The sequence below is a fragment of the Procambarus clarkii genome, chromosome 25 (genome assembly GCF_040958095.1).
Source record: "Procambarus clarkii isolate CNS0578487 chromosome 25, FALCON_Pclarkii_2.0, whole genome shotgun sequence".
Taxonomy (NCBI): Eukaryota; Metazoa; Arthropoda; class Malacostraca; order Decapoda; family Cambaridae; genus Procambarus; species Procambarus clarkii.
In genome coordinates this window covers 47632228-47653147 of record NC_091174.1, presented here as the reverse complement: position 1 = coordinate 47653147, position 20920 = coordinate 47632228, and the positions used below count along the sequence as shown (strand labels likewise).

Genomic DNA, 20920 nt, shown 5'->3' with positions numbered 1-20920 from the left:
AGCATGAAGCTCCCCTACCCGACCCCCAGAGGCCAAAGCCAACAAGAAAAGTGCCTTGGAAAAACAATCCTGGACCGAAGGGGCCACAACGAAACGAGGAGACGAAAGGAAAGCGAGCACTCTGTCCAAAGACCAGGACGGCTCAGGCGACGCATGAGCAGGCCGGAGGTGAAACAATGCACGAGACAGCTTGCGAAACGGCGCAGACGTAACATCGATACCGAAAGCAAGCTGAAGCGGCTCCGCCAGCGCCGCACAATACGAAGCGACAGTGTTAGGCATAAGATGACGGTCCTGAAACAACCACGAGAGGAAGGACAAGACCACCCGGACAAGGAACTAACACGACGAAGACGCAAAAAGAAACGGAAGGACCACCAGGAAACTTCATACTGCCGCCGAGAAGAAGCCCTCAGGTGGGACACCAACAAGGAGGCCACCTGCTCACCATAGAGATGATGATAGACTTGAGTCAAAAAACCATACGCGAAGACTCAAGAAGATCGAACCAGCCATGTGACGTACCGGCCCGATCTGCTGAAAGAGGCGGAGCCGCGGGAAAACCCTCGGGTTCGGACACCGAGCAACCAGCGCCTGAAACCAAGGCTGGGCCGGCCACCAAGGGGCCAGAAGGACAACTCTCCCCTGGTAAGTCTCTAAGCGAGTCAGGACCTGGAGCAACAGCCGAACTGGGGGAAAGAGGTACAGGAACCCCCACCTCGACCAGTCTAGCCGAAAGGCATCGACCCCGACGGCCTCGCGATCGGGGAAGGGCGCCGCATAAACGGGAAGACGCCGCGACCACGCCGACGCGAAGAGGTCCACTTCGGGGCGCCCGAACGTCTGGCAAAGCCAACGGAAGGACTCGTCATCGACCGTCCACTCCGTGGAGAGGGGAACGAAGCGAGACAGGGCGTTGGCCAAGACGTTGGACGCGCCCGTACGTGAACCGCCAGGAGAGCCAAACCCCGAGAACTCAGCAAACGAGTCACCCGAAGCGACCAACCCCAAAGAGACAAGGACTGCATCGAACCCCGCGGTTCAGGCAATGAACCACCGGAGAGCAGTCCGAATGGAGCCAAATCGTCGATCCGCGGGCCACCCGAATCCTCCACAGAGCAAACCACACTGCCGCGAACTCCCGCACCGTGCTGTGAGCTCGACGGAAGGACGGATCCCAACGCCCCTGGCCGGCCTGGTGAGCAATGGTCACAAAACCCCAACCGAGAGACGACGCATCCGTGTACACATCGAGCGAGGGCTCGGGTAGGCGCCAAGGCACTGAACCCCGAAAAACCCGAAGAGGAAGCCGGTGACGCAGCAACCAACGCAAGGCCCCCGGGGGTCGAACTCTGCGATCGCGAGAGAGGCGGAAGGGGGAACCCCGAAGGAACCAGAACAGCCGTCGAAGCCAAACCCAACCCGGCGGGTAGACCACCATCGCGAAGTTCAGGCTCCCGCACAGCCCCTCGAGCAACCGCCGGGTGACCCGAGGGCCCTCCAGAAACAGACGAAGGCGGGACTGCAGCCGCAGGAGAGACTCCGGAGGGAGAGACAAGGAGGCGGTTCGAGAGTCCCAAACGAGACCCAGCCAAGTCCAAACCTGAGAGGGAACCAGATGGGACTTCCTCCAGTTCACCAAGAACCCGAACTCGGCGAGCTGGGAAAGAACCAAATCCCTGGCTAGCAAGCAAGTTGACTGGCTGGGAGCCCAAACCAGCCAGTCGTCGAGGTAGGCCAACACCCGAACACCTAGGAGACGCAAAAGAGCCACCACAACCCGTGTAAGGCGCGTGAACACGCGAGGTGCCAGGTTCAACCCGAACGGGAGACAACAAAAGCGGTAACTCAGACGCCCCACAACAAAACCGAGCCAGTCCCTGAACCGCGAATGAATCGGGACATGCCAATAAGCGTCCCAGAGGTCCAGGGACACCATCCAAGCTCCCGGCTCCAAGAGGAGCCGAACCTGAGACAGCGTAGTCATCCGAAAGGAGGGGCAATGAACCCAGGGGTTCAGACAGGACAAGTCCAGAACGAACCGCAGGTCCGCGCAGTCCCGTTTCGGAACCGGAAACAGACGGGAAACCCATCTGAGGGACGACGTCGTTTCGACGACGCCCAAGTGTACCCACTCCAAGACGACTCGACAGAGCGCAGGGGAAGAAACCTGCCCTGCCAGCCCCGACCCCCCAAAGGGGGAGGGGCCACCCAACGCCACCGCAGGCCACGAGACACGACCCGAAAGGCCCACGAATCGTGGGACCAGGCGCGAGCGAACAGTGCAAGCCGCCCCCCCATCGCCCCGTCAAGGGGGCAAACCGCGAAAGGGCCAGCGACCCTTACGAGACCCAGAACCCCGCACAGCGTGAACACCGCGCCGACCAGACGAGGGAGGGTCCGCAGGAGGAGCCAACCCCGAACCTGACACCAGAGGCCTACCACGACGAGAGGAACCCCGAGCCCTGGCACGACCTTTCCGGGAAGACCCACCCCGGGACCCCCGGAAAACCAACAAGTCCGACATCGGACGACAAGCCGCCGACGCAGCCTGAATAAACTGCGCCACGGCCGACTCCTCAAACAGAAGAGAACAAAAAGGTGAAGAACGCCTAAGAGCCAGAGCCCAAGCAGATTCCACGGAGGAACCCGGCACTGCCTGCCGACACGCGAGACGGGAAGCATAAAACAGGGAAACCGCATCTTGCAAAATCGGCGTGAACAGCTTCAACAAGGCAGCCGACGAACGCGCAGCCGACGAATGCGCAGCCGAGAACAAGGTGCCGGACCCCGGGACGGACCCAAGCGTCCACACATCCTCCACGAGCCAATCCGAAGACAGCTCCAGGAGGGAAAAGAACCGCAAGGCCGAAGCCAAAAGGCCCCGGGCGCGCAAGTCCTCCACAACAAGCGCCGCCGAAAGGGAGGGAACCTGCACATGGAGCTGAATAACGCCCACATCGCGGGGAAGGGCAGGGGCAAACAAGCACTCATTCAGGTACTCAAGTTCGCCCCCCAGGAAAACCTGAAGCACCGTGGAAGCTTCCCACCACTCCAGCGTGCGGGAACGACAGAAGGAATGCCAGGCATGCAGACCAAACAAGGGGCAGTCTGCTAGCCAGGACGACTCCGGAACCTCGTAACGGAGCCAGAAAAGGAACGAAGTCCCAAACCTGAACGTGGACGGATCCATTTCCGAGGCATAATCCGGGTCACGCAGGAGGTAAGCTGCAAAGGCCGCTCGCACCACACCAGGTTGGATGCGATAAGCCGAAAACCTCCAGATGGACGGAACCGACGTACCCGGGGGAACACGGAACCGAACCCGGGGAGAGGCCGACACCAAATCCAACTCGTATGCAGAGGGGGGAAAAGAAAACCCCACTCCTTGTAACAATAAGCCCCGCTCAGACGGAAGAAAATCCCAGGCGGGGCCCAAGGCCCCCAAGTCAGCCCCTCCCCAGCCTCGAGGTCCTTCACCACAGGACCCGAGGCCGAGTCCTCTCCCCAAGCCCCGACCCCACAAGACAAGGATGGAGCAGCCGGAAAAGCTGGAGGAAGGGGGGCCCACTGGTCAGACCCTGAAGCTTCGGCCGGGAGACAAGACTCGAATACCTCTGCCGCCCCCCCGGAAGGGGCACCCCCCGAAGCTGCCCGAGTCTCGAGATCAAGTAACCCCTGCTCCGACCCCGAAACCCTCAGACGCTTCGGGGCCGGAAGCAGGGGGGGGGGCCAGAACGAACAGAAGGGGAAGGACGAGGAGGTGCGGACTGAACCAGGATGGAAGCGACCCCCACCCCCAAGTCCGGGTCTCGAAAAGCAAAGCGGAGCAGCCCCAGGGCATCCGGGGGAGCAACCAACCGAGCGCGTTGCAACAGACGAAACCTAGACTGCAACGCACGCGCCGCCTGTACCCGAATAGAATCATCAGAGGATTGGGTAAATTGAGTCACAAGCAAGCAGCAACACTCACAGGACTCAGGGTCGAAAGTATCACCGACCCAACAGGCAGCGTGGCAGAGGCAAAAACAATGAGATAAAACATATATATATATATATATATATATATATAGATATATATATATATATATATATATATATATATATATATATATATATGTATATATATATGTATATATGTCGTACCTAGTAGCCAGAACGCACTTCTCAGCCTACTATGCAAGGCCCAATTTGCCTAATAAGCCAAGTTTTCATGAATTAATTGTTTTTCGACTACCTAACCTACCTAACCTAACCTAACCTAGCTTTTTCTGCTACCTAACCTAACCTAACCTATAAAGATAGATTAGGTTAGGTTAGGTAGGGTTGGTTAGGTTCGGTCATATATCTACGTTAATTTTAACTCCAATAAAATAAAATTGACCTCATACATAATAAAATGGGTAGCTTTATCATTTCATAAGAAAAAAATTAGAGAAAATATATTAATTCATGAAAACTTGGCTTATTAGGCAAATCGGGCCTTGCATGGCAGGCTGAGAAGTGCATTCTGGCTACTAGGTACGACATATATATATATATATATATATATATATATATATATATATATATATATATATATATATATATATATATATATATATATATATATATATATTTATGATCGATGTTCCCTTTGGGAATCTTAATTTTAAGATGAATAGGAAAACCAGGGATATACTGAACATCTTGTTTCAGATTCTTTACTTTAAAATGCATAACGTTTCGAATACTTCTCATATTCATCATCAGATCTAAAAGAAAAAACAGAAATCACAATCAAATAACTAGTAAACAAAGAACTCATACTGAATATAATTGCCTATCAAAGAAAGGAAAATGCTTAAAAACAAAACCCTTAAGCGCACTTAAAGTGATCAATACAAATAAAACTTATTAACTGTCACATATATAAAATCTAATTTAAAAATCCGTTAGACTACAAGACGAAATTTATAACTACTAAAACAAACCATTCTATTAAACTTACGTGAAGTGATCAGAAGTGAAACTTGATACCTAACACATAGATACTAAACACTATAACAAATATTCATATAATGACTACAAATCTACAAAAAATGTATATAAAATACAAACAGAATAAACGACAATTATAAAGTACTAACCAAAATCTTATAAAAACTCAAATATTAAATAAAATTAAATACCAAAAAATGTATTATATATCCTAAATAAAAGATTATAATAATGTATAATGTTAAGACTTGAAATAAGTAAGAAAGGGCAAAGGCATGATAAACTAAACAAAATTATAATAAAATTAAACTACCAGAATGAACTATAAATCAATTTACAGGGCCTACTGTGCACTATACAGTGTACAATTGAACGGCTGAAAGGTTGCTATTTAACAGAGGCCGCAGCTCCTTTATATACAAGGATTCCATTACTCTCAAATCTGACTGGCCATTCATACAAGTGTCCAGAATTTTAAAATCAGATTCCAGCAGAGAATGATTAAACTCATAACAATGGTTTCTAATCTCCGAAAATGCTGGTTTAGACAATGGTAATCCAGTCCTAAATTGATTTATAGTTCATTCTGGTAGTTTAATTTTATTATAATTTTGTTTAGTTTATCATGCCTTTGCCCTTTCTTACTTATTTCAAGTCTTAACATTATACATTATTATAATCTTTTATTTAGGATATATAATACATTTTTTGGTATTTAATTTTATTTAATATTTGAGTTTTTATAAGATTTTGGGTAGTACTTTATAATTGTCGTTTATTCTGTTTGTATTTTATATACATTTTTTGTAGATTTGTAGTCATTATATGAATATTTGTTATAGTGTTTAGTATCTATGTGTTAGGTATCAAGTTTCACTTCTGATCACTTCACGTAAGTTTAATAGAATGGTTTGTTTTAGTAGTTATAAATTTCGTCTTGTAGTCTAATGGATTTTTAAATTAGATTTTATATATGTGACAGTTAATAAGTTTTATTTGTATTGATCACTTTAAGTGCGCTTAAGTGTTTTGTTTTTTAAGCATTTTCCTTTCTTTGATAGGCAATTATATTCAGTATGAGTTCTTTGTTTACTAGTTATTTGATTGTGATTTCTGTTTTTTCTTTTAGATCTGATGATGAATACGAGAAGTATTTGAAACGTTATGCATTTTAAAGTAAAGAATCTGAAATAAGATGTTCAGTATATCCCTGGTTTTCCTATTCATCTTAAAATATATATATATATATATATATATATATATATATATATATATATATATATATACAGTGGTACCTCGCATAACGATTGCCCCAAAAGACGAATATTTTGGGTAACGAACGGCCCGATCGGCGTCAAATCGTCCCGTATGACGAACGCTGGTTTGAGTAACGTCAACACAACATGGTGGGGTCGCGCTGCTGCTTGCACATTCTTAGACGCCTCCGACGATGCACATAAATTATGTTGTTCTTGTTTAAAGATGCTAATGATGCTGGGATATAAAAGGGTGACTGCTGAGATGTTGCAAAGCATTGACGTTTTTGTAGGAAAAAAGAAATGAAATATCTGATATACAACAAATGTCAAAAAAGTTCGTTCGGTGTTCGGCAGGTAGGCTGCTCCATTATAACAATCTTTCTTTGTTTCAAATGTGTTCCATTTGTTTTTTATTTGTCATTTACGTCTCAATAATGGAGAAGCCTACCTTACATACACTGAATAAACCATTATGACATTTTCCTTTCTTCAAATGTGTTCAATATTTATTTTTCATTTGTCTTATAGCAAAAGGTTCGTTCGGTGGTCGGCAGGTAGGCTGCTCCATGTTTCTTACATACAAAAAACGTAAATAATAAAAAAAATGAAGAATTTTGAAAACCAGTACAAATGTCAAAAAGGTTCGTTCGGTGGTCTACAGGTCGACTGGTCCATGTTTCTTAAAAAAAAAAAAAAACGAAAAATAAAAGAACTGTTGAAACAATTTGAAAAATGGACAAATGTCATAAAGGTTCGTTCAGTGTTTGTCGGGTAGGCTGCTCCATTATTGAGACGTAAGTGATAAATACAAAACAAATGGAACACATTTGAAACAAAGAAAGATTGTCATAATGGAGCAGCCTACCCAACAAACACTGAACGAACCTTTTGCTATAACGAATATGAAAGACAAGGGCTGCTGGCTGGGTTAGTAGTGCGTGAGCAACCGTTTGTAGCACACATGCCTCTGGCTCTCAAACACCTGTCCCACACGGTGTTGAAAGACTGTACTCAGTCAGTGCAATTCAGACCCTATTGTTTGAAGAACATAAGGGTCATAACATTGGTGAAGCTAGGCGCAATAAGGGCTTAAGACAACGGTCGGATGCCTGTGATACAGCACCTATGAGGATGATACAGCGAGCGTATCCAGGTGTAGCTCTGAGCCCCACCCTTGCCATCTCTAATATATATAGATGATACATAGATGAATCGTTTTCTGCATTCAGTGACGATGCATCTGATACAAGTAGCATAGATGAACAGTGTTAGCGGCTTCCATGGTGGTGGTGTTCATTGATATTTTTAAGAATACCTGAATCTTTTCTTGACTGATGGACACTCTTTGAGGCTAGCTGAATCTCTTCCTGACTGATGGACACTCTTTGAGGCTAGCTGAATCTCTTCCTGTGTGGGACCTTACAAAGCGATCTTTTCAAGACTACCTTACAAATTGAGCTTTTCCTATAATCGTTTCAATACTACTTTATGCTTTACAAGCTTGGCTACATACCACCTACAAGTACTAAAGCCAAGGGTGCACGCGAGTGCATTATTTGCAAGCACACAGAACGATGAAACGGGAAACAAAAATCTATCTGTAGCTGGTGCAAGGAGAGCAAAGTCGCGCTGTGTACCATGGACTACTTCGTTGACTATTATGCACCTCCAAAGTACTGAGTGTGTAATACAGTGTGTTACTGTGTAAATAGTATGTGAAACTGTACATATTGTAATATTAGTGAATTTTTACCACGTAATATTGTGACAATAAACATTTATTGTGGACACATTACTGACACATGTATCACAGTTTCATGGAAAATTATGAACATTCTACTGTATACATATTGTAAAGGTCACAAATATGCATCATATACGATAAATGAAACAAATAAAACCGCATTGGAAATGCATAGGAAAAATATTTGAAAATATATTTGTGGCAACACGCGGTGCTTGAATGGCCTGCGCGACCGTGTCTGGGAGCTTCACACACGGGCGACCAGCCCCTGATGACGTCACAGCACACCTTGTCCACGCCCTCACAGCCAAAGTAAGTGGAATTTGGTAATTATTTTTACATAGACATGTTCAGGGACGGTAATTTATCATTTTACAAAGAAAAATTATATTTTGGGGAACATTTGATGTCATGCACACTAGGGAAATTTCACAATAAACACAGTGCATCACACTGGTTACATGGGGGACACTCGTTTTGTATGACGTCCGTTTCACATGACGAACATGGAACGGATTAAATTCGTTATGGGAGGTACCACTGTATATATATATTAAATACAACAAAACAAAACACCTTAACAGTGTTACAATGGAATCCGAGGCCATGCCCTGGACTATATCCAATCCTATCATAGTGATAGACACCAATGTGTAGCCATCAATAATATAACCTCTCCCACTCTACCAATAACCATTGGAGTGCCACAGGGCAGCATCTTGGGACCTCTCCTATTTTTTATATACATCAATGATCTGCCTAATGTCTCTAACATTCTGAAACCTATATTGTTTGCTGATGATACTACCCTCATCTATTCTAACCCCAACCTACATACACAAAATAATGTTGTTAATAATGAACTAAAAAAAGTCCACTTATGGATGTCAATCAACAAACTATCACTTAACATAGAAAAGACCTACTACATCTTATTTGGTAGCAAATCAACAAATGCAATTCAGCTTCAGATAGACAATGTTAACATTAGTAATAAAAATGATGGAAAGTTTCATGGCCTATTCCTAGACAAGAGACTCAACTTCAGCACCCACATACAACACATAACTAAGAAAGTCTCTAAAACAGTTGGTATACTCTCCAAAATCAGATATTATGTACCTAACTCTGCTCTCATCTCACTATATTATGCACTTATCTATCCCTATCTTAATTATGGTATCTGTGCATAGGGTTCAACCACTTCAAACCACCTCAAGTCCATCATTACCCAGCAAAAATCTGCTATCAGAATAATAACCAACTCTGCTTTCAGACAACACTCAGCCCCCTTGTTTAACTCCCTAAACATGCTAAATATAATCTCACTCCACACATTCTCTTGTGTCAACTACATTTACAAAACCCTGTTCTTAAATGCAAATCCTGCACTGAAACTCTCCCTGGACAGATGTAATAGGACCCATTATCACCACACCAGAAATAAATATCTCTGTGATATCCCCAGTCAAACTTAATCAGAGTAAACACTCTATACAAATAAAGGGACCTAGTCTATGGAACTCACTCCTTAATGAATTGAAAAGCTGTCCAACTTTGGCGTCATTCAAAAACAAAACTAAAAAGTACCTAATTTCATCTTCATAGTTTTGTAGCTTGTTGCTTTAAAATTGCACTGTATCTAGTGCTACCCAATCTCCCAATCTTGATGTACCCAATCCAAACAACTTTACCATTGTGATCATTGCTGTCTTCTTATATGTGCTATCAATTTGCTGTATCGTGCCTATTAATCTTTGTTTAAATTACCAATCAAGCTGTCAATGCAATCAATCAGAGCTTTTAGATACCAATGTGCTTTAATACACCTACTAATCTCTCTCATCTCATTTTTTTCTTGCAATGTATCTGTTATCATATTATTAATTCTGCTAGAATTTACCTACTTAAAATTATCTGTTAGATTATGGACCTGCCCGAAATGCTGTGTGTATTAGCGGCTTTACAAGATTGTAAATACCATGCTATGTATTCTCACAAACCCAATGTACCTTCTTGTATATAAATAAATAAATATATACAGAGCACCACTTGGTTTCCGAACTTTAGTTATCCGAAACTTCCAGTTTCCCGATTGGGGTTGGGGAGTCATGCTACCCGAACAAAGTTCGGGTAGGAAGGGGTCCGCCAAGCGTCACGCCAGCTTGTGGTGGTGGGTGGGAGATGGTCCAGGGTGCCCACTGTGACTTCACAAATTCACGGCCTATTACAGGCATACCTCAGAATAAGAGTTTAATCCGTTCCTGGAGACGCCTCGCCTTCCGAAAACTCGCATTCCGAAGTTAATTTCCCCATAAGAAATAAAGGGAAATGAATTAATCCGTTCCTGACTACCCCAAAAACCCCACATCAAACTAAATTTTTATACCTAATTTACCTAATTCATCTAAATAAACCTACAAAACTGTGTTCCAGTTATTACTTACCTTGCTGTCGAGTGCTGTAGGCGTATGGAAGATGGTGAGGAGGGGGGGAGGAGGAGAGGAGTTACTGTTTGGAAGGGGAGTCCCCTTCCATAATCACATCACATAACCCCATGCCTTGTAACACTATGGATACCACTTCTCTTTCTAAATTTTTCAAACCAGCCCCTGCTTGCCTTAAACTCTTTCTTATCTGCATCACTCGTTGCAGGGGTATTCTTTAGAAGGTCTTCATGCAACACCCTGGCTTTCTCACAAATAATGGCCTCCGAAACACTATCACCCCTCAACTCCTTGTCGTGTATCCAAATTAATAACAACTTTTCCACTTCTTCAAGTATTTGTGGTCTTTGTGCCGTTAATGTTCTTACTCCTTTTGCCACTTTAGCACCCATAATCTTATTTTTCTTCTTAAGTATAGTGCATATTGTTGATGTGGCTTTGTTGTACTGCCTACAAAGTTCAACAACACGTGTACCGTTCTCATGCTTCCGAATGATCTCTTGTTTCTCCTCTATTGTCATCCTCACATGAGCTTTCTGGCCTTTATCCTTACCACTGGCTTTCTTGGGACCCATGGTGAGATATATAATAACAAATTGTATAGGCAAATCACCAAAAATCCAACAAAACACTGAAAATCCGCGAGAAGAATTGATGTGGGGGTAATCACTGAGCGCGAGACAATAATAAACTGAGGGGCGGCGGGGCGGAGGGGCGACGAACGCGCTAGGTCGGCTGTACGCGTATCAACAAACTCGCGTCCAAACTCGCCTCCCGAAGTAACCCTCGCCTTCTGAGACAAATTTTTGGAGTAAATACACCTCGCCTTCCGAAAACCTCGCATACAGGGACAATCGCATTCCGAGGTACCATGTATTCCTATTACAGTATTTTGAATTGCCATAAGGCTGGAATGTTCATTCTGTGCTTTTGTTTTACATATCTGCATAATCAAGAAACATCTGTGCACCATGTTGGCTCCAAATGGACACATTGCGTCAGTGATGGCTGACTGGTGGGTGGATGGAGCTTAGGTGGGAGGCAGTATGAGAGGGGGGGGAGAATCAGTGAGAGAGGGGGATAATTAGTCAGAAAGGGAGGGAGAGAGAGATGCTAGGATGGAGGGGGAGGTAGGGAGAGATGCTAAGAGGGAGGGGGAGGTAGGGAGAGATGCTAAGAGGGAGGGGGAGGTAGGGAGAGATGTTAGGAGGTAGGGAGAGATGCTAAGAGGGAGGGGGAGGTAGGGAGAGATGTTAGGAGGTAGGGAGAGATGCTAAGAGGGAGGGGGAGGTAGGGAGAGATGTTAGGAGGTAGGAAGAGATGCTAAGAGGGAGGGGGAGGTAGGGAGAGATGTTAGGAGGTAGGGAGAGATGCTAAGAGGGAGGGGGAGGTAGGGAGAGATGCTAAGAGGGAGGGGGAGGTAGGGAGAGATGTTAGGAGGTAGGGAGAGATGCTAGGAGGGAGGGGGAGGTAGGGAGAGATGTTAGGAGGTAGGGAGAGATGCTAAGAGGGAGGGGGAGGTAGGGAGAGATGCTAAGAGGGAGGGGGAGGTAGGGAGAGATGTTAGGAGGTAGGGAGAGATGCTAAGAGGGAGGGGGAGGTAGGGAGAGATGTTAGGAGGTAGGGAGAGATGCTAAGAGGGAGGGGGAGGTAGGGAGAGATGCTAGGAGGTAGGCAGGAAGGGACGGAAGTAGTGAGAATTAGGGAGGGAAAGGCAAGCTGGCAGGCACAGGCTGGCAGGCACAGGCAGACAGGCACAGGCAGACAGGCAGGCAGGCAGGCTGGGAAGGAGGCAGGCAGGCAGGCTCGGGTAAGGAAGCGGTCAGCCAAGCGTCGTGCCGGCCCGTGGTGGGTGGGTGGGGGGGGTGGGTGATGGTTTAGTTTGCTCACTGACCGTGTCGGGCGCCGCCGCCTACCCTGTGACGTCACAGACTCACGGCCTATTGTTCCCATTGTTTGAATTTGTCACGAGACTGGAGTGTTCATTCCGTGACTTTGTTTTACATATCAGCACAATCAAGGAACATCCGTGCACCATGTCGGCTCCAAATGCACGCATTGTGTCAGTGAAAGCATCTACAAGCGGGTTACGTAAAAGAAAGAGGTCAGTGATGACATTTGAAAAGTTGAAATAATTAAGAAGGTGGAAAGCGGTGTCCCGAGAAGTGTCGTGTGCGCTGAGTATGGCATTAGTAAAAGTACTGTTTTTGATCTTCTTAAGGCTAAACCTATCATTTTTTACTATTTCTCTAGAAGTGAAAGTGATAAAGCAATACGAAATAGAAAGGTAGTAAGTAAAGCAAAAGTGGAGAGTGTTGATAACGCAGTGTGGGAGTGGTACAAACAGAGACGTGAAGTGACGAAGAAGCCAGTGGCAGGGTGGCTCCTCGTGGAAAAGGCGCGTGAATTTCACCAAGCAATGAAAATTACTCAAAAGTGTGTATACAGTGATGGTTGGCTCAGAAGTTTTAAAACCCGTCATGGCATTAGGTTTATTAAAGTGCATGGTGAAAGACAATCTGCTGATATTGTTGGTGCTGATGAGTATGTGAGTAAATTTGCGGAGATGGTGCAGGAACAAAATTTATCTCCAGAGCAAATTTATAATGCTGATGAGACAGGTTTGTACTGGCGTATGCTTCCCACAGAAACGATGGCTCATAGTGGTGAGGACGATCCTTCAGGTGGTTATAAACAGAACAAACAGAGAATTTCTTTGTTGTGCTGTGCAAATGCAGCTGGCACGCACAAATTAAAGTTACTTGTGATTGGAATTAGTAAAAACCCCAGGGCTTTAAAGTCAGCCAGGTGCCTCCCTGTGATTTATAAGGACCAGCCAAGTGCGTGGATGTCTCGAGTAATATTTGTCGAGTGGTTTAATAAGAACTTTGTACCCGAGGTGAAGGAGCACCTGAAAAGTGTTGGTCTCCCGCAAAACAGCAAAGTTGTGCTGCTGCTAGATAACAGTTCAACGCATCCACGAGGTGATGAGCTTATAAATGGCAATATTATTGGAACGTTCTTGCCACCCAATATAACCTCAGTGATCCAACCTCAACCAACCAACCTCAGTGATATATATATATATATATATCATATATATAATTTTGATAATTTTGAGCATAGCGATGAACCCTGAGCGCTCCAACGCCCAGTGCCCAAAATTTGCTCAACTTCCCAGCTCCATCACGGCTAAAGTATGTCAGTTAAACAAGCTACGAGGATGAGGGAAGGAGACGTTCCCTCCATGCTAGATTTGATATTAACCAGGAAGGAGGAAGAAATATTTGACATTCAGTACCTTCCTCCCTTGGGTAAAAGTGACCATGTTTTTTGGGGAATAAAGTATGCAATGCGTTATAATCTGGAAGAAAATATGACGGTCGAAGCAAATGAAAACCCTGACTTTAGGAGAGGACATTATGGCAACATTAGAAAAATATTTAGTGAGTATAATTGGAAAGACTTGTTGCTAGGCAAGGAAGTGAATGAGATGTATGTCAGGTTTTGTGAAATATATGATAAAGGCACAAAAAAATTTATACCAAAACAGAGAACCAGAACTAGGAAACAGGATTGGTTCAACAGAAAGTGTGAGAGGGCCAGAGACCAAAAGACACAAAAATGGAATCAATACAGGAAGAGGCCGAACCCCCAAACATACCAGCGATACAAAGATGCGAGAAACAACTACACGGCAGTGAGGAGAGAGGCAGAAAGAAATTTTGAAAAAGGGATTGCAGACAAATGTAAAACAGAACCAGGTCTATTCTATAAATTCATAAACAACAAATTACAGGTAAAGGATAATATTCAGAGGTTGAAAATGGGAAATAGATTCACGGAAAATGAAAAGGAAATGTGTGAAACATTAAACGAAAAGTTCCAAAGTGTGTTTGTACAAAATGAAATCTTCAGGGAACCAGATACAATAAGAATTCCAGAGAACAACATAGAGCACATAGAGGTGTCTAGAGACGAAGTGGAAAAAATGCTCAAGGAGCTAAATAAGTACAAAGCAGTTGGTCCAGATGGAGTTTCACCATGGGTTCTGAGAGAATGTGCACCTGAGCTCAGCATTCCTCTTCAACTGATTTTTCAGGCATCCCTGTTTACAGGAGTTGTAGCTGATGTGTGGAAAAAGGCTAACATAGTTCCAATCTACAAAAGTGGAAGCAGGGAAGACCCCCTTAATTATAGACCGGTATCATTGACAAGTGTATTAGTCAAAATATTGGAAAAAATAATTAAATCTAAATGGGTAGAACACCTGGAGAGAAATGATATAATATCAGATAGACAGTATGGTTTTCGATCTGGAAGATCCTGTGTATCAAATTTACTCAGTTTCTATGATCGAGCAACAGAGATATTACAGGAAAGAGATGGTTGGGTTGACTGCATCTATCTGGACCTAAAAAAGGCTTTCGACAGAGTTCCACATAACAGGTTGTTCTGGAAACTGGAAAATATTGGAGGAGTGACAGGTACGCTTCTAACATGGATGAAAAATTTTCTGACTGATAGAAAAATGAGGGCTATGATCAGAGGCAATGTATCGGACTGGAGAAATGTCACAAGTGGAGTACCACAGGGTTCAGTTCTTGCACCAGTGATGTTTATTGTCTACATAAATGATCTACCAGTTGGTATACAGAATTATATGAACATGTTTGCTGATGATGCTAAGATAATAGGAAGGATAAGAAACTTAGATGATTGTCATGCCCTTCAAGAAGACCTGGACAAAATAAGTACATGGAGCGCCACTTGGCAAATGGAATTTAATGTTAATATATGCCATGTTATGGAATGTGGAATAGGAGAACATAGACCCCACACAACCTATATATTATGTGAGAAATCTTTAAAGAATTCTGATAAAGAAAGAGATCTAGGGGTGGTTCTAGATAGAAAACTATCACCTGAGGATCACATAAAGAATATTGTGCGAGGGGCCTATGCCACGCTTTCTAACTTCAGAATTGCTTTTAAATACATGGATGGCGATATACTAAAGAAATTGTTCACGACTTTTGTTAGGCCAAAGCTAGAATATGCAGCAGTTGTGTCGTGCCCATATCTTAAGGAGCACATCAACAAACTGGAAAAGGTGCAAAGACATGCTACTAAGTGGCTCCCAGAACTGAAGGGCAAGAGCTACGAGGAGAGGTTAGAGGCATTAAATATGCCAAAACTAGAAGACAGAAGAAAAAGAGGTGATATGATCACTACATACAAAATAGTAACAGGAATTGATAAAATCAATAGGGAAGATTTCCTGAGACCTGGAACTTTAAGAACAAGAGGTCATAGATATAAACTAGCTAAACACAGATGCTGAAGAAATATAAGAAAATTCACTTTCGCAAACAGAGTGGTAGACGGTTGGAACAAGTTAGGGGAGAAGGTGGTGGAGGCCAAGACCGTCAGTAAATTTCAAAGCGTTATATGACAAAGAGTGCTGGGAAGACGGGACACCACGAGCGTAGCTCTCATCCTGTAACTACACTTAGGTAATTACATACAATATTTATTTTTTAGTTTCCCATGATCAGAGACTTTATTTTAACATTAGAAGATAAAAAAAATTTTGCCAAGAATTTATTTCCTGCACACAGGGGGTATCCATATTTGGAGCCCTAGCAACACAGTGACTAATAAGGATACAAAGTATGCTCTCGGGCGCAAGTTCGAATCCTCGTCACAGCCCTTGTGGATTTGTTCATACAAAGGCTAGTAGAACATTAGAAAACTTCAAGAAATATTAAATTAAAGATGCAATTTACAACTAGGCCATAGAATGGAGCGAGTTAAAGGTCACCACATTAAAGAATGCATGGAATAAAATTCTGAGTCCGGTAACTGGTTAGAATGAAGATGAAGATTACTATGATTTTGAGGGCTTTGATAATGCGATTTTTCAGACATTCAGAGATGCATGTGAGGAAGATTTGCAACTTTCTGATGTGTTTGAGTGGTTAGATAATGATGCTGATGATCCAGGTTATAGTGAATTAACTGATGATGAGATTATCTAGTCTGTTACTGGTAATAATGATGAGGATGTGGAAGAGGAAGATGATAGTGTGTTACCTATTCCATATGCTGCATCATTGCAAAAGGTTAATGATCTGCTTGATTTGGTTATTGTAACTGATAATGAAGAGCTGAGAGATTATTACCTGCACCTAAAGGACATGAAAGATATTATAATGAAGCACACGACAAAGAAACAATCTAAGATTCCAAAGTTTTTGGTACGATTTCACAGTAGGCCTACAGGACCAGCACCCAGCACTAGCAAGGACTCACCTTCCGAGGATGCCCAGGCAACTGGACCAGCACCCAGCACTAGCAAGGACTCACCTTCCGAGGATGCCCAGGCAACTGGACCAGCACCCAGCACTAGCAAGGACTCACCTTCTAAGGATGCCCAGGCAACTGGACCAGCACCCAGCACTAGCAAGGACTCACCTTCTGAGGATGCCCAGGCCACTAGACCAGCACCCAGCACTAGCCATAACTTACCTGGGAGTACCAATTGAGCTGTACAGCACAGTTCTAATGACATTAAATGTACAAAGTGTAGTTTATATGATATAAGTGTACTGCAGTAGTGTGATTCTAGGTCTGTACTTTATGTACAGACTGTAGTGTATAATGTACATTTGTTAGAAAAGTTACTGTTCTTTAAACAATTTATATTCATGTGTGTGGCACTCACAGGATATTAAGGCTAACAAAGTTTGCACTACAAAACTCAACTGGTAAGGTAAGTACAGTACTGTAGCATGCCATATCAATGTATTTCATTGCAATACAAATTCTTTATTATTTAAATTTTTCATAAGGCAAATGTGGACTGGCATATGCATTAATGTGATTGTATTTTTTATTTATTTTTTTTTGGGGGGGGGAAGGGAGTTGCTGGGGGCCGAACGGATGGAATGAATTCCACACTGGAATGAATCGGCTATGCCCCATATAGTTCATTCAAGCGAGGACACACATTTAATTTCTACATTTACTGTCTACATTTAATGTCATCTAATTTCATGCATTTCTTTGATAAAGTGTTTACTCGTGTCCTTTATGATCTTGGTTATTTGAAACTGTTGGCCAAATTAACCTTAAATTATAGTATGTTACTCTATGTTCTGATATGTTCAAAGAAAATGTTATGAGGAATAGTTCACTTGCTTTTCTAAATTACACCTTGTATTTCCATTCTATAATTAATGTAAATAAACTACTGTACTGTTGCTAGAACTACTGACTCCATAATGTAATAGTCTATGCTTGTCATCCTTAAGTATCACCTTCTTTGTATTAATTTTTTATTTTCCTTGAACATTCTCATTTTGTTAGCTTACTTCTCTAACAGTATTAAGTGTTTTATCCCGTCACAACTTTAATTAAAAAATTTCTATATTATTATTAATTTTACCCAAAACGCTTTGCCTAATAGTGGCTTCATTAGTATGCGTAACTCCTGTCCCTTCAATTGAACAATATTCTTATGTTCTTTGTACACACAATCTTTTGAATAAATAATAATATTATTATTATTATTTACACAGAAAATCACACTAAAGTGATATACATCAATGAGAAAATTCCCTCGGGCTGTGAGATGATGCAAACCTGCAATGTTTGCATTACCTCACAGCCTCAGTGGATTGTTCATTGATGTATATCACCTTAGTGTGATTTTCTGTGTATCTGAAGTTGTGCATACAGTGTTGAACTACAGTACTTTATCCTTCACCTGAGTGCTTGGGGGTCTTACATAAAACTTGGACTGGCTTCAGGACTGTCATATCAGGATATCACAGACTTCCTGTGATATCAGTAGAAATCCGATTGTAAGAAAGTCAGTGGTGGTACAGTAGTAGAGTATGCAGCTGGCAATGCCTTGGTCATGGGTTTGCAACACCACACAGTCCCAGTGGAATTTCTCATTATTATTATTATTATAAAAGTTATCATTATTCGATAGGCCAATGTCCACACCCCAACAATGCCAGGCATATAATTTACCCCAACAATTCCACTGGCCTACATCTACACCTCCAACAATTCCATAGTCCTATTTCCATACCCCAACATTATTGTTGAAGAAAAAAAAATGCTGTTTGTTGACCAACTTGTATATTGGCTATTTTCTACCATGTTCCCCCCTTTTTTCATCTTTTATTATTTTTATTTTTTTCTTTCAATGCAATTATACTTTAAGCTTAATTACTATTAAGTTTTAGTCTAAGTGTTTTTTTTCCCCACCTCACCTTGCCCAAAACGGTATGCGTACTAGTGGCTTTAGGTATTGTATGTACTACCTCTGTCTTTAAATCAAACAGAATGTTTGTACTGTAACTCTGCAACTATGTATGTACTTTTCCTAAATAAATTTTTATTATTTTTATTATTAACAATTGTATGTTGGGGGTGTAAAACAATGTTGGAGCAGACAATGGTGGAACAGAAAGCTCAGTACTCACTTCCCCCCCCCCCCCCTTCAGAGCAGGAGAGATTGCTGAAATAGAGGGAATACAGAGAACATATACGGCACGCATAGACGAGATAAAACACCTAAATTATTGGGATCGTCTCAAAGCTCTCCGAATGTACTCTCTAGAAAGGAGACGAGAGAGATACCAAATAATATACACATGGAAAATACTGGAGGGCCAGGTCCCAAATCTACACAGTAAAATAACAACGTACTGGAGTGAATGATATGGAAGAAAATGCAGGATTGAACCAGTGAAGAGCAGAGGTGCCATAGGCACAATCAGAGAACATAGGAACATAAGAGCAAAGGCAACTGCAGACGGCCTATTGGTCCATACGAGGCAGCTCCTATCTATAACCACCCAATCCCACTCATTTGCATGTCTAACCCGCGCTTGAAACAATCAAGGGACCCCACCTCCACCACGTTACGCAGTAATTGGTTCCACAAATCAACAATCAACAACCCTGTTACCGAACCAGTATTTACCCAAGTCTTTCCTAAATTTAAATTTATCCAATTTATACCCATTGTTTCGTGTTCTGTCTTGTGCTGATACTTTTAATACCCTATTAATATCCCCTTTGTTGTGTCCATTCATCCACTTGTAAACCTCTATCATGTCACCCCTAACTCTTCGCTGTATAAACATCAGAGGTCCACGGTTGTTCAACGTTCTCCCAGTGACTATAAGAAATATTGCCGGAACAACCGTGGACATCTTCAAGAGAAAACTGGACTGTTTTCTAAGAGAAGTTCCGGATCAGCCAGGCTGTGGTGGGTATGTGGCCCTGCGGGCCACTCCAAGCAACAGCCTGGTGGACCAAACTCTCACAAGTCGAGCCTAGCCTCGGGCCGGGCTTGGGAAGTAGAAGAACTCCCAGAACCCCATCAAGCAGGTATCAAGCAGGTAATGCACTCAAGTACTTACGAAGGATGATGAGAGTGCGAGGAACAAGGTGGTCAGGCGGAGCCAGTGACTCCTTCCTTCAACAGTTTTCTCTCCCTCGTGGTATATCCTCAATGTCTTCAGTGGTGTGTCCTCACCACACACTTACACTGCCATAAGTGTCCTGAGAGTACTGTGGGAGGGACAATTTGGCGGGTATTGTGGACACAGGTCTTTAAGACAGGCGAACTTCACGAGTCGTGGAGACGTCTATAGCTACCTTTGTTGTGATGACGTCACTCGCTCGCTCGCTTACCCGCCACGGTGCTCTTCCCATTTTCTTTGGTTACTGATCTTTGCCGACCTTTAATTAACCTGAGAGCCACTAATATTGGTGGCCTCAACGAGGACAGGAAGTTGGCGGCTTGTCAAAGGTCCTACCCATTTGCCTGGACGATCTTTTCTATCTGTATTTTAAAACCCAGTAGAGTTTTGGCGTTTACCTTATCCACTCTTTGGCGGGTAGGCTGTTCCACGGGTTTACCACCATATGGGTGAAAAAGCATCTCTTGTTTTCTGTCCTACATTGTGGCTTGTTGAGCTTGAACCCGTCGCTCCTCGTTCGTGTTACATCTGCCCTTTTGAAGAAAGTATCCGGATCGACATCGTCCAAATTGTTTAGTATTTTAAGTGTTTCGATGAGCTCCGCCCTGTCATGCCTGGTTTGCAGTGTTGTTTGGCCAGTGGCCCTCAACCCTTCCTGATACGAGAGATGACTAAGCTCTGGTATGATTTTTGTTGCCCGGTGTTGCATCTTCTCCAGAGCAGCTATGTCTTTCTGAAGATAAGGTCTCAATGCCTGTATGCAATAATCCAGGTGGGGGCGCACCAGAGACTTATACAATTGAAGGACTACTTTAGTTTCCTTGAAGGTAAAGGCACGCTTGATTATTCCCAAGGTTTGGTTCGCTTTTTTTACTGCCGCTCCCACTTGTTGTGCAACTTTTAGTGAATGATGGATTCTTATTCCAATGTCGTATTCTTCATCTATCTGTTGTAAGGTAGTGTGGGCAATTTGGTAGTTGT

At 43.3% G+C, this 20920-nt stretch overlaps 1 protein-coding gene across 1 annotated transcript in view; it reads right to left on the bottom strand.

Annotated features, from left to right (window-relative positions):
- The window catches only part of LOC123750105 (uncharacterized), a 76137-nt gene extending 56028 nt beyond the window's left edge, over positions 1-20109 (bottom strand). The window contains exon 1 of the mRNA XM_069331130.1: positions 19877-20109. The gene's annotated coding sequence lies outside the window, so the exon portion shown is untranslated. The remainder of the gene's footprint in view (positions 1-19876) is intronic.
- Positions 20110-20920: the final 811 nt, after the last annotated feature.